The sequence below is a fragment of the Lissotriton helveticus genome, chromosome 7 (assembly GCF_964261635.1).
Source record: "Lissotriton helveticus chromosome 7, aLisHel1.1, whole genome shotgun sequence".
NCBI classification, from domain to species: Eukaryota; Metazoa; Chordata; class Amphibia; order Caudata; family Salamandridae; genus Lissotriton; species Lissotriton helveticus.
Window position 1 is genome coordinate 821,998,819 of NC_136068.1, and position 10,169 is coordinate 822,008,987.

Below are 10,169 nucleotides of genomic sequence, written 5' to 3' on the forward strand. Positions count from 1 at the left end.
ACAAGAACCGGATTTCAATAATATATTTAATGAGATGCCCTTATTCGCTTACCAGAGAGCGAGGAATCTTGGAAGTTTATTGAAACCAATAGAATCACCGACCCCTGAAACATTCCAAGGAACATTACCTTGTTACAACTGTAATCATTGTAATAACATCATCAGGGGGAATTTTGTGACACATCCTAGTAAGGGACACAGAATCAAATTACGACTAACAGCCACGTGTGACACATCGAATGTCATTCATTTATTAAAATGTCCCTGTGGTCAGGGGTACGTTGGCAAGACTGAAAGGAAAATGAAAATTAGACTACAGGAACATAAATCAAACATTCGCACCCAGTCTTTGAAATCCACGGTTGCCGTGCATTTTTGTGAAGCCAGACATAGCATCAGTCAATTGAGATTTGTCATATTGGAAATTGTGCTAAAAAAAGAGGGCGTTGACAATAACAAAAGACTTTTACAACGTGAGAATTATTGGATCTTCAGATTGGAAACTTTGAAACCCACCGGAATGAATGATCGGGTGGAATACAGTTGTTATCTGTAAAGACTTGATTAACAGCAATACCTGCATTATTGCCCATTTTTGAAAATTTGATTTTGGGACCCAGTAATGATTACCTATCTTTTGAAGATAGTATTAACCTGTACATAATTTTTGATCTAAGACCTCATAGCTGTTATCTTTTCAACTATGTGATTTTTTCAACTATCTTAATTGATTGTGGGGAATAACTTTATTGTTCCTCTGAATTCCTTTTTTGAAACGCATTTTTTTTTAAACGTACTTGCCCATACTCTCTGATTTGATGTTGATTCTTAAATATATAACATGACTTCATCCACTATTTAATTATTATTGTTGTTGTTTATCTTTCTGCATGAGTATTCTCATCACGATCTTTCACTCGTTACTTTCCCGATACTAACACCTTTTAAGATGGCCGCCACAGTTATTGAGATTTATTAGTCCTACTTCTATATCTAGCTATACCAATAAAAATGGCGTTTAGCGACTCACAAATTGCAGGAGAACGGAGCGCGGCTATCGGATACGATGCGGGCTCTTTGAAGTTCATTTACGTGAGTGAAATCAATTTTTTGCGATGTTTCGCGCCCACGATTTTTTTACCTTATGCACCATGAACATTGTTGGTAACCATTCGTAACACCATTACCAATGATTTTTTAGGCAATTGAGCTTTGAATCGCCCTTTAACCCACAGTTACAAGCCTCTTTTTTGAACACATGTTGGCTAACTTCACCATTCCTTTCATAATCAGACGTTCACTCCTAATATTAAGACACCATTATGAATAGTTAGGAGTACACTTTGGTGATTTATTTTATTCCACTGGGATTATCAAGATATTCATTTGATAATAACACTGGATTCATATAATATTTGGATCGCTATTCACAAATTGTTGACATATGAAATGTGTAACTTTGAGTTGTTTCCGCATATCCTCAGTATAATTTTTTTGATTTGTAGAACCCAGTCCCTGATGAAGGCTCTCCATGAGCCGAAATGCATTGGATGACATTCTGGGATTAAAACATGAATTGTTTCTTTTGAAAAATTCGCAACTTACCATGAACTAAGGTTGATACCTAATGGTTGAATAAAATGATTTTGAAAAACTTCAACTTCTGAAACATTGAATAGAATATCATTTGAGTCTTCAACCCATTTAGGGGACATTGCTGTGACTAGGGGACGTCACCCAATTTAGGGGCACACTGTTAACTCATAGTTTCAAAAATAACATATCCCGGGTTTGACAGCGAGTTGGGTGCACTCCACCAAGAATTGACCGAGGCCCTGGCCAGTTTTTTTTTATAAGAGTGGCACCATTAACCATAAATCGGGTGGTGCTAGGAAATCATGGTACACGAAAGCTTGTAGGGTAGCGAAACAAACCCTCTTGACCGAACTGAAAGGGGCCGACACTTCCCGTATTAGGGAGGCTAGGTCGGCCTACAAGGGTATTATTTTAAACGCCAAAATTGAATGGGAAACAGGAAGATAGCAAGAGATTAAGATGGCCCTTGACCAAAAAGATAGCAAAAGATTTTGGAATTTGGTCCATTTTGGGACAGTGGAAGGTAGAACCACACTTGATCCCAACATTGATGAAGGTGCCTGGTTCTCGTATTTTAAGGATTTGTATTCTTGTTCTCTCCCTGACCCAAATCTTAATAACACTCCACTCTGTAATTTAACTTTCAAAGCCTATCTGATGCACCGCCATTTGTTATGGGAGAGTTGGCATCTGTACTGGCCAAATTGCAGCCCAATAAGGCTCCGGGATTGGATAAAATCCCGGGCGATTTATTTAAAAGTGAGCAGCTAATCTGGGCCCCATATCTTTTAGCACTATTTAATGCAAATTAATATGGCCTTCCCACACCATCAACTTGGGCAGGTGCTGAGATTGTTCCCATTTACAAGAAAGGCTCTCCATTGGAACCATCAAATTATAGGCCCATTAGCCTCATTGACGTTCCCCAGAAACTCTATGGAAGATTGTTGTTAGGGAGACTACAGGAATGGATGGAAGATCGAGACATACTCACCCCACTACAAGCAGGTTTCAGGGCCAATATGTCTACGGTTGATCAGTTGTTTAGATTACAGCTGATCCACTGGAAGCATGTGGTCCTTGTACAGGGGAGTTTATATCTCACTTTCGTTGACCTAAAGTCATCGTTTGACATGGTTGATCGAGACCAGTTATGGAACATCTTATCAACCATGGGGGTCCCATCTTATCTTTGTTTACAACTCCAACGTCTCCATGAGGCCACATATGCCCGGGTGAGATTTGGAAAAGATGCACAACTGACGGTACCCTTCCCTGTTAAGGGGGTACGGCAGGGCTGTGTGCTCGCGCCAACCCTCTTTTCACTCTTCCTTAATGGACTAGCAGAAGATTTGTACCTTGCAAAAGATCTGGATTCCCCAAAAATAGGATCACGCAAATTTCCCGCACTAATGTTTGCGGATGATACCCTGCTCCTCTCAAAGTCACCTATGGGGATGCAGTGAGTACTAAGGGAATTCACCCAGTTTTGTAAAAAGAGGAAACTGTTAGTTAACATCAGTAAAACAAAATACATGGTTTTCAATGCTAAACCTTCCACTTATCCTCACCCAGTAATGGAGGATATCCCGTTGGAACGAGTGCACATCTTTGAATACTTGGGACTGACTTTAAACAATAAAATGTCTTGGACACCCCAAATTGATAAGGCGAATTTGATGCTTGCACAGGCAATAGGGGGCCTACGTAAAGTGCATAATGGTTGCGCGCTGAAGGCAATTAGCCCCCATTTGGAGATCTATAAAGTGCAAGAACGCTCGGCAGCCATGTATGGTGCGGAACTCTGGGGGCAGAGTAGAACAAATATATTGACGACTACTGAAAACAACTTTATCAGAAGTATTACGGCCCTCCCAACTAATACTCCGTTGGTCCCACTTAGGATGGACCTGGGTATCCTCCTAGTAGCGGACTTAATTTCGAGCCGACCGTTGTTATATTGGTGTCGCCTTTGGAGTGCAGTCGAATTAAGCCACTACAGGGACGAACTCAGGGCCCTCCTACTGTTACCTGGAGTTGTGGAAAGGATACCATGGCTGGCTTTTGTGAGGGATTCCTTCATTGCCATTGGCAGGGAGGATTTATGGGTTTCTCCGGAGGAGGCCTGTATAGCTATTACAAAAAAAACGTTATCTAAAGAGCTGAAAGATCACAAATTGTCAACTCTAAACCAATTGGTTAGTACTACAAGTTTGACCCATGGGTTTTTGAATTTTAAATCACACTACTGTTTTGAACAGGTTTTGGACACACTACATCCTTCGTTTACTAGGAGGCTTTTCCTCCAATTTCGATATGGGACCCTTCCACTATTTGCAACAATAGTGGCTGGCTGAGGCCTGTTATTTATGCCCTGGGTGCCATGTGGAAGAGGAAACAGAAATGCATGTAGTTTGCTTCTGCCCGGCTCACAAACAGGCTGGGAGCAAATGGATTATACAATTGTGTAGGCATTTGGGCATAAGGGATTGCTTTGCACTATTCAGAATTTTAAAATCTGATATGGACCCACTGTTTGTGACTGTAATCTCCAAATTCCTTCAGGCAATGTGGTTGAAACGAAGGTATCTCCTAGAAACCGATATCTAGTGTCAGGACTGTGCTCATTAGTAGTATTAATTCTGGAGTGTTTTTTATCTAATCCCCATAAAATGTTTAATAATTCTCTTAATTTATTTTATACTAATTTATTTTTTTAAGATAATGGGATTGAAATTTAAAAATTGTTTTAACCTCAAGAAAAGTTTCGGAAGACTTCCATTGTACTGTAGTTTCCAATGTCACCACCTGAATTTAGGTAATTTCTGTATTCATTTGTATTGTTTTCCTTTACATTTTGTGCTTTTATGACTGTAAAAGTCGCAATAAAGTTATTATGATGATGATAAAATGAAATCCACAAAGCAAGAAAAAATTGCAGTACCACAGGCTGTTACTAGGTGTCCCTGTGGGGTTGTAAATGGATCTCTATTAGCCACATAAGGTACTGCATCCGTAATGCAATTATAAAGAGAAAGATTACAGCTGAGCATATGTTTCCATTTGTTTTATTGGAAGTGAGACTTTTGTTAGCTTGAGTTTTGAAAATGGACCAATGTTGTTTAATAGTCCAATTTTAAAACTCAAGGTAACAAAAATCTCACTTTCAATAAAAAAACAAATGGAAACCTATGCTCAGCTGCAATCTCTCTCTTTATAATTGCATTAAGGGTGCGGTACCGTATATAGCTAATAGGAGTTCTCTTACAACTCCACAGGGACACCTAGTAACAGTCTATATATATATACCCTTTCCTGTTTTCGTAGATTTTCTTTTATTACTTATGCTACTGCTGGGATGTTTGTTGACAACAAATAAAAATCAAAGACATTAATATTTTTAATGGCAATAGCTCAAACTTTTCAGTAATGTAAGGCCTATTGCATTGCAAATGCTTCTTTAGTCAGTCAGATAACCCAAGTACAAGTCCTCAATTTTGGATTGCCCATTCATGCTAATTGCTGAAATGCCCCTTCCAGCCTTAACCCCTACAGAACCAAAAAAAATCACTGAGGTAAATAAACAATTTCTCCCACAAAATGCCTCTTTTCGCTGGTCTAAAAGGCTTGTAAACTCTTACAGAATCTTTCAAGAGACTGCAATAAATCTTTCTGAAGACGGTGTTGCCGTAACAATTATTTCGAAATACCTTTCTGTGAAGAGCCAATTCAAGGCCAAATAAGAATAGAACAAGCCATGTTTCAAAAAATATATATATATTAGATGGATGCGGTTTTGTGCAGGGGTGTTCAACAGTGGCCGATAGAGGCTAGATTCATGTCAAATTTTCATTATATACACCTCAGCTAATTTTAAATACCAGAAATAGAAACATGTGTTACATACATAGAGATCAGCTATTCTGAAAATGTGTTATGGGCTGGATTCTCCTTTGCTAGTCGGTTGAAGCTTTTGGCTGTATATTAAAATCCAAACAACAAACAGGAGCACCTAGGGGTAAATAATCAGGTCGCCCCTAACTCAACAATCTATTTCAATAAGGCCTGACCTACTCAGAACAGTATCTCATATTTCCAAGGACCAGGGGTATAAATTCCCTTTAGTAGGCAGTACAATTATTACTTGCCTGTATATCCTACTGTTCATACTTTCTATCCACTCTGGTCATGTACCACAGCTTCCAACAAGCCATAAACAAAATTACTATCTCACCAAAAAATGTGTGAAAAGAATGGAAAGTACCTCATGGTAGAAACACCAAAGGGGGCTGCTAGCATATATTTACCAGTATGCCCACGCTTATCATCCTCTGTAACTTTCCAAGTGGAAGAAAAAGATTAAAGTAAAGAGATTCCTCTGGGCTGGGAAATCTATGAAAAGATGAGTGAAAAAAGAAAGATGACACAGTCAGTGCAAAACATCACTGCGTGCCTACCACGTCCCACACACAACACAAAAGAGGAGATGCAAGCCTCAATTAAAAAGAGGTACCGCTTACTTGCCAAAGGAATTTATTCAATGCAGTAAGTGTCCTCACTTAAAAACGGCATCTAATTGGCCATTCATCGCCATCTGGGCCAAAATGTTTAGTTGCTACTATTATTCCGGCAACTTCATGAGGTTAAGTGTGGGACCATGTAACACCTTGCGTGTTGGTCACTCAAACCTGCGGTCACATGACAAAAAGGAATACATAAAAACTACTGTGAAGCGAATGTTAACAAAAACACAACTCGATCTCTCAACAACGTATTTAGATAAGCCTTGCTCAAGAAATGTATATACATAGTTTAATATCCATTTACCAGGTGTCTGCTGTAGTCTGTCGTACCTGCACACCACCTTCTAGGACAATGCGCTAAAAAGTCGCAGTCCAGCTTGTGCCTGCTAGCGTCAGTCTCACCTGGGATCATAATGATTCACATATTTAAAAAAGGAGTTGTTACACTCAATTATCCTTTGTTTTGTATCGAACTATGGTATCCCGTTTAGTGTAATGCCCTAGGAATTAATTTAATCTGCAGCTCCCAACCCGGCATTGTCGAGTAGTCTTTGCCCCAGGAAAACTTCAACCACTGGCTTAAACCAATTCGCCCGTAAATCTCACCTTAGGTTAACAGCCACTCTCACGGGTGCCCTCTCTCCCCCTTACCACATCTGCGGTGTCTTGCTACACTCGGTGCTCCATCCCGTTCCACAACAATCGGGACGCGAGCGTGTGAATTTCAAGCGCCCAGTGAAAGACGCACCCCCGGAAATGGACTGTCCGGGAATCCATAACAGGACCTCCCCCGTGGTTCTCATGCAAAGCGGGGGCCATCTTTAAGGTACCGCTCGATTTTAAAATCCATACCCAGCCACAATACACCTATTGTATAAGGGGTCAACATTGTGTTCCCCCGCTAGGTGTTATTTATTATGGATTTAATTAGGCTTTCTACTCAATTGTATGAACCCCACAGCGCTGGGCAGCCACATCTCCACGCCAACACTACTAAAACAAAAACCCTCGCTGCTTGTGTGACCAGCAAGGTTCAGGGAACTCGCCAAGCAATGGAGAGTCAGGGCACTTCTGAAGCAACCAGGAAAGTCCAAAAGCAAACAAGGTGACCCTCGCCAGGCCCCACAGGCCAACGGACCGGGGATGCGAGGAGACCTCAAGCAAGTGTGCAAAATACCAGCCCACAGAGCACTCGGTGAGTGGAGGCTGGATATCTTAGGTGCAAATACTGCTCGGGGTCAGGACTACACAGAGTCCAATGCACAGGCTAATGGATCGACAAAAAGCATATGCACTTGCAAATGTACACGGTGCACAGGGGTTTGGGTTGCACGGTCCCCAAGAGGGATACTGGTCTCAGAATCACTGAGAGTTCAAATCTACCTCAGGGACCTTTAGGAACCCACCTCCTGTGCTGCTGAAATCTTCAGAGTCTGCAGGAGCTATGGAGAAGAAAGCCGATCAGATGTGTTTAGGTGCCTGCTGCTGCAGGGAAGTAACTCCTTTACTCCAAAGGAGATTCTTCAGCCGTGCAGTCGTAGTGCAGGTAGTCAAAGCACTTGGTTTCTTCTTAGCAGAATATTGTCCAGATAAAATCTAAAGTCCCGTAGTCAGGTAACCCACTTTATACCTATGGGAAGGGGTTGGAGAGATTCTGTGGACCCTCCTAGGGGAGGGGCAGGACAGAGGGGTAGCTACACCCATGTCCTTTGTCCAGTTTCGCATCAGAGCAGGAGCCAATGGCTCCCAGAACTGGTTTGAGATGGACTATGCACAGGGACACTAAATGTGCCCCCAGTGCAGGCTTTTTGGCACTCTCAGAGTGCACCCACCCAGGCCCCAATACACTAAATTCTATCTGGGAGATGGTTTCACCACCCTGTTTCAGGATGCCGATTGTCATGCCTTCCTCTGTGCAAGCTTGGCTCAGCAGCAGGAGGGCAGACTCGTGTCTGTGGATGGCAGCATCCATTTTGTGCTGCCCAGGTCGAGAAAGCTGGTACCGGGTAAACCCGGTGACCCACAGTAGTGGTTCTTGAAGGGTGGAATCATACCTCCCACACCAGTTACTGGTGTGGAGGTATGATTCCAAGGTGTTTGACACCAAACAAGACATGTTCCTAAGCAGCCGTAATAAAGTTGGCATTTACCACAAGGCAGCGGCGTCACTAGGGTTGGTGTCACCCAGTGCGGTAACATGGTGTCACCCCCTCACGAAGAAGAGAGGGTGACACTCAAGGGGAAATGTGATTGCACACAGAGGGGCTCCCTCCAAATGGTCTCACTCCACCAATCTTAAGGGTGAAGAGCATTGTATGAGTGTTTGTGTTCAGTCAGCAATTAGACACTTAAGTGTTTGTGGCCAGTCACATGCACTCGCCCAACAAACCAGTAAAATGTGTGAAAAGCTGCAGAGAAGTAAAAATACGAGGGGCGGTCTAAGAAATCTGCAGAAATGAAAAAAACGAAAAATGTAAAATAAACACATCTCATGAACTAAAATGATCTATAATGTTTAGTCTGCAACTTAATGGAAATGTATAAGGTATCTGCCCTGACATAAGTGCATCGCATAGTGTGTGCTTTACCGTAGAAATATTTATGCTCAGTCACATCTCTGATCAATAGTCATCATAGGACTGTTGGAATTTACGTAATTTACATGATTAGTTTTGAATTAACTTCAGCTGAGTGAAAACATCATAATGTACGTCATAATTTGTTTTCCATTCCACAACTGGAAAGACTGATTCATCGTCAGCAGCCATATAGTAATAAATACCACAGCGTCAGCGCCCTTCAACTGAAGTGTTCGACACTGATACAGACAGTAATATTTTGCATTTTGGTCACGGTGTCACCCCATATGATGGTGACACCGGGTGCGGTCTGCACCCCCGCACCCCCGTAGTGATGCCATTGTCACGAGGTTATAATGCACTTAAACATATATGTCTGGCTGCATCACAGACAACCCCGGAAAATTGGTCTCCTAAGGCTGTAGAGGGGTTCTGCTCATGCAGGGGCACCCTCTCACATAAAACCCAGCACCCTGCCTTCAGGATTGAGAAGGCCTGCCCTAGTGGATACTGATAGTTTCTTAAGTGTAGTGATTTAGATAGATACAGCGAAATATATCTCAGTAAGTGGTGCAAGCACCGTCTTACACAGTCTGCTGTAGCAGATCTGTCGTGTTATTTTGAATGACCTCTCATGGGTGGCATAATACATGCTGCAGCCCATGGGAGGCCTCTGGGGTACCTATGCCCTGGGTACATGGGATACTATATACTAGGGACTGATAAGGGTACCCCAGTACCCAATCTGGAGTGTACCTAAAGTATATATACAACAATTCAAGGAAGAAAGCAGTTAGACTGGGGTCCCGATTAGCAGGATCCCAGTCAGACTAGTCAAAAACAGTGATACATCAGCAAAAAAGAGGGGGTAAAATAAGAAGCAGGTTCTACTTTCCTACACAGTACCAATAAAATATACAGCAAATTCAAACAAAATCTTCAAATGGAAACTTTACCACCTAGGACTATCTACAATAACCATATATATATATTTTAATCTAGATCACACTGCAACACTTAATTAACTGAGTATACGAATATTATGAGGTCCAATTTCAATACACATAGGTAAATCAAAGAATAACAAATGTTGTCTTTCACAAAACTCACCTGTCGTGCAAAAATATGAAGTTGATAGACGGTTTTTGGATTTCAGAAATAGAATCTACATATTTCTCTTCTTAAACATGGTGACCCATGATCTGTAACAAACAAAATACAAGGTTAATTTTAGTAGGAACAGAAAATGCTAATGGGTGATGGTAATCGATTAACACATACTAAGAGTATAGTAAGTTTGTTTTATCTAGATGCATTCAACACTGAAGGCCTGATTAAGAGTACCCCGGGTAGGATGCCGCCTGCCTGATGACAACTGGCCCAGTATTCCCACACCCGGCTTTTACTGAATGCGATAATTCCAGTCTTTAAAATCGCATGTTGCTTTGGCTGAATCACCTTTTCACATTTC

General features: G+C 41.6%; 1 protein-coding gene across 2 annotated transcripts in view; it reads right to left on the reverse strand.

The window, feature by feature from the left end:
- MYOT (myotilin) overlaps positions 1–9,907 on the reverse strand; it is a 673,370-nt gene extending 663,463 nt beyond the window's left edge. For both annotated transcript variants that reach the window (XM_078653296.1, XM_078653297.1), the window contains exon 1: positions 9,809–9,907. The gene's annotated coding sequence lies outside the window, so the exon portion shown is untranslated. The remainder of the gene's footprint in view (positions 1–9,808) is intronic.
- Between the last annotated feature and the right edge of the window lie 262 nt (positions 9,908–10,169).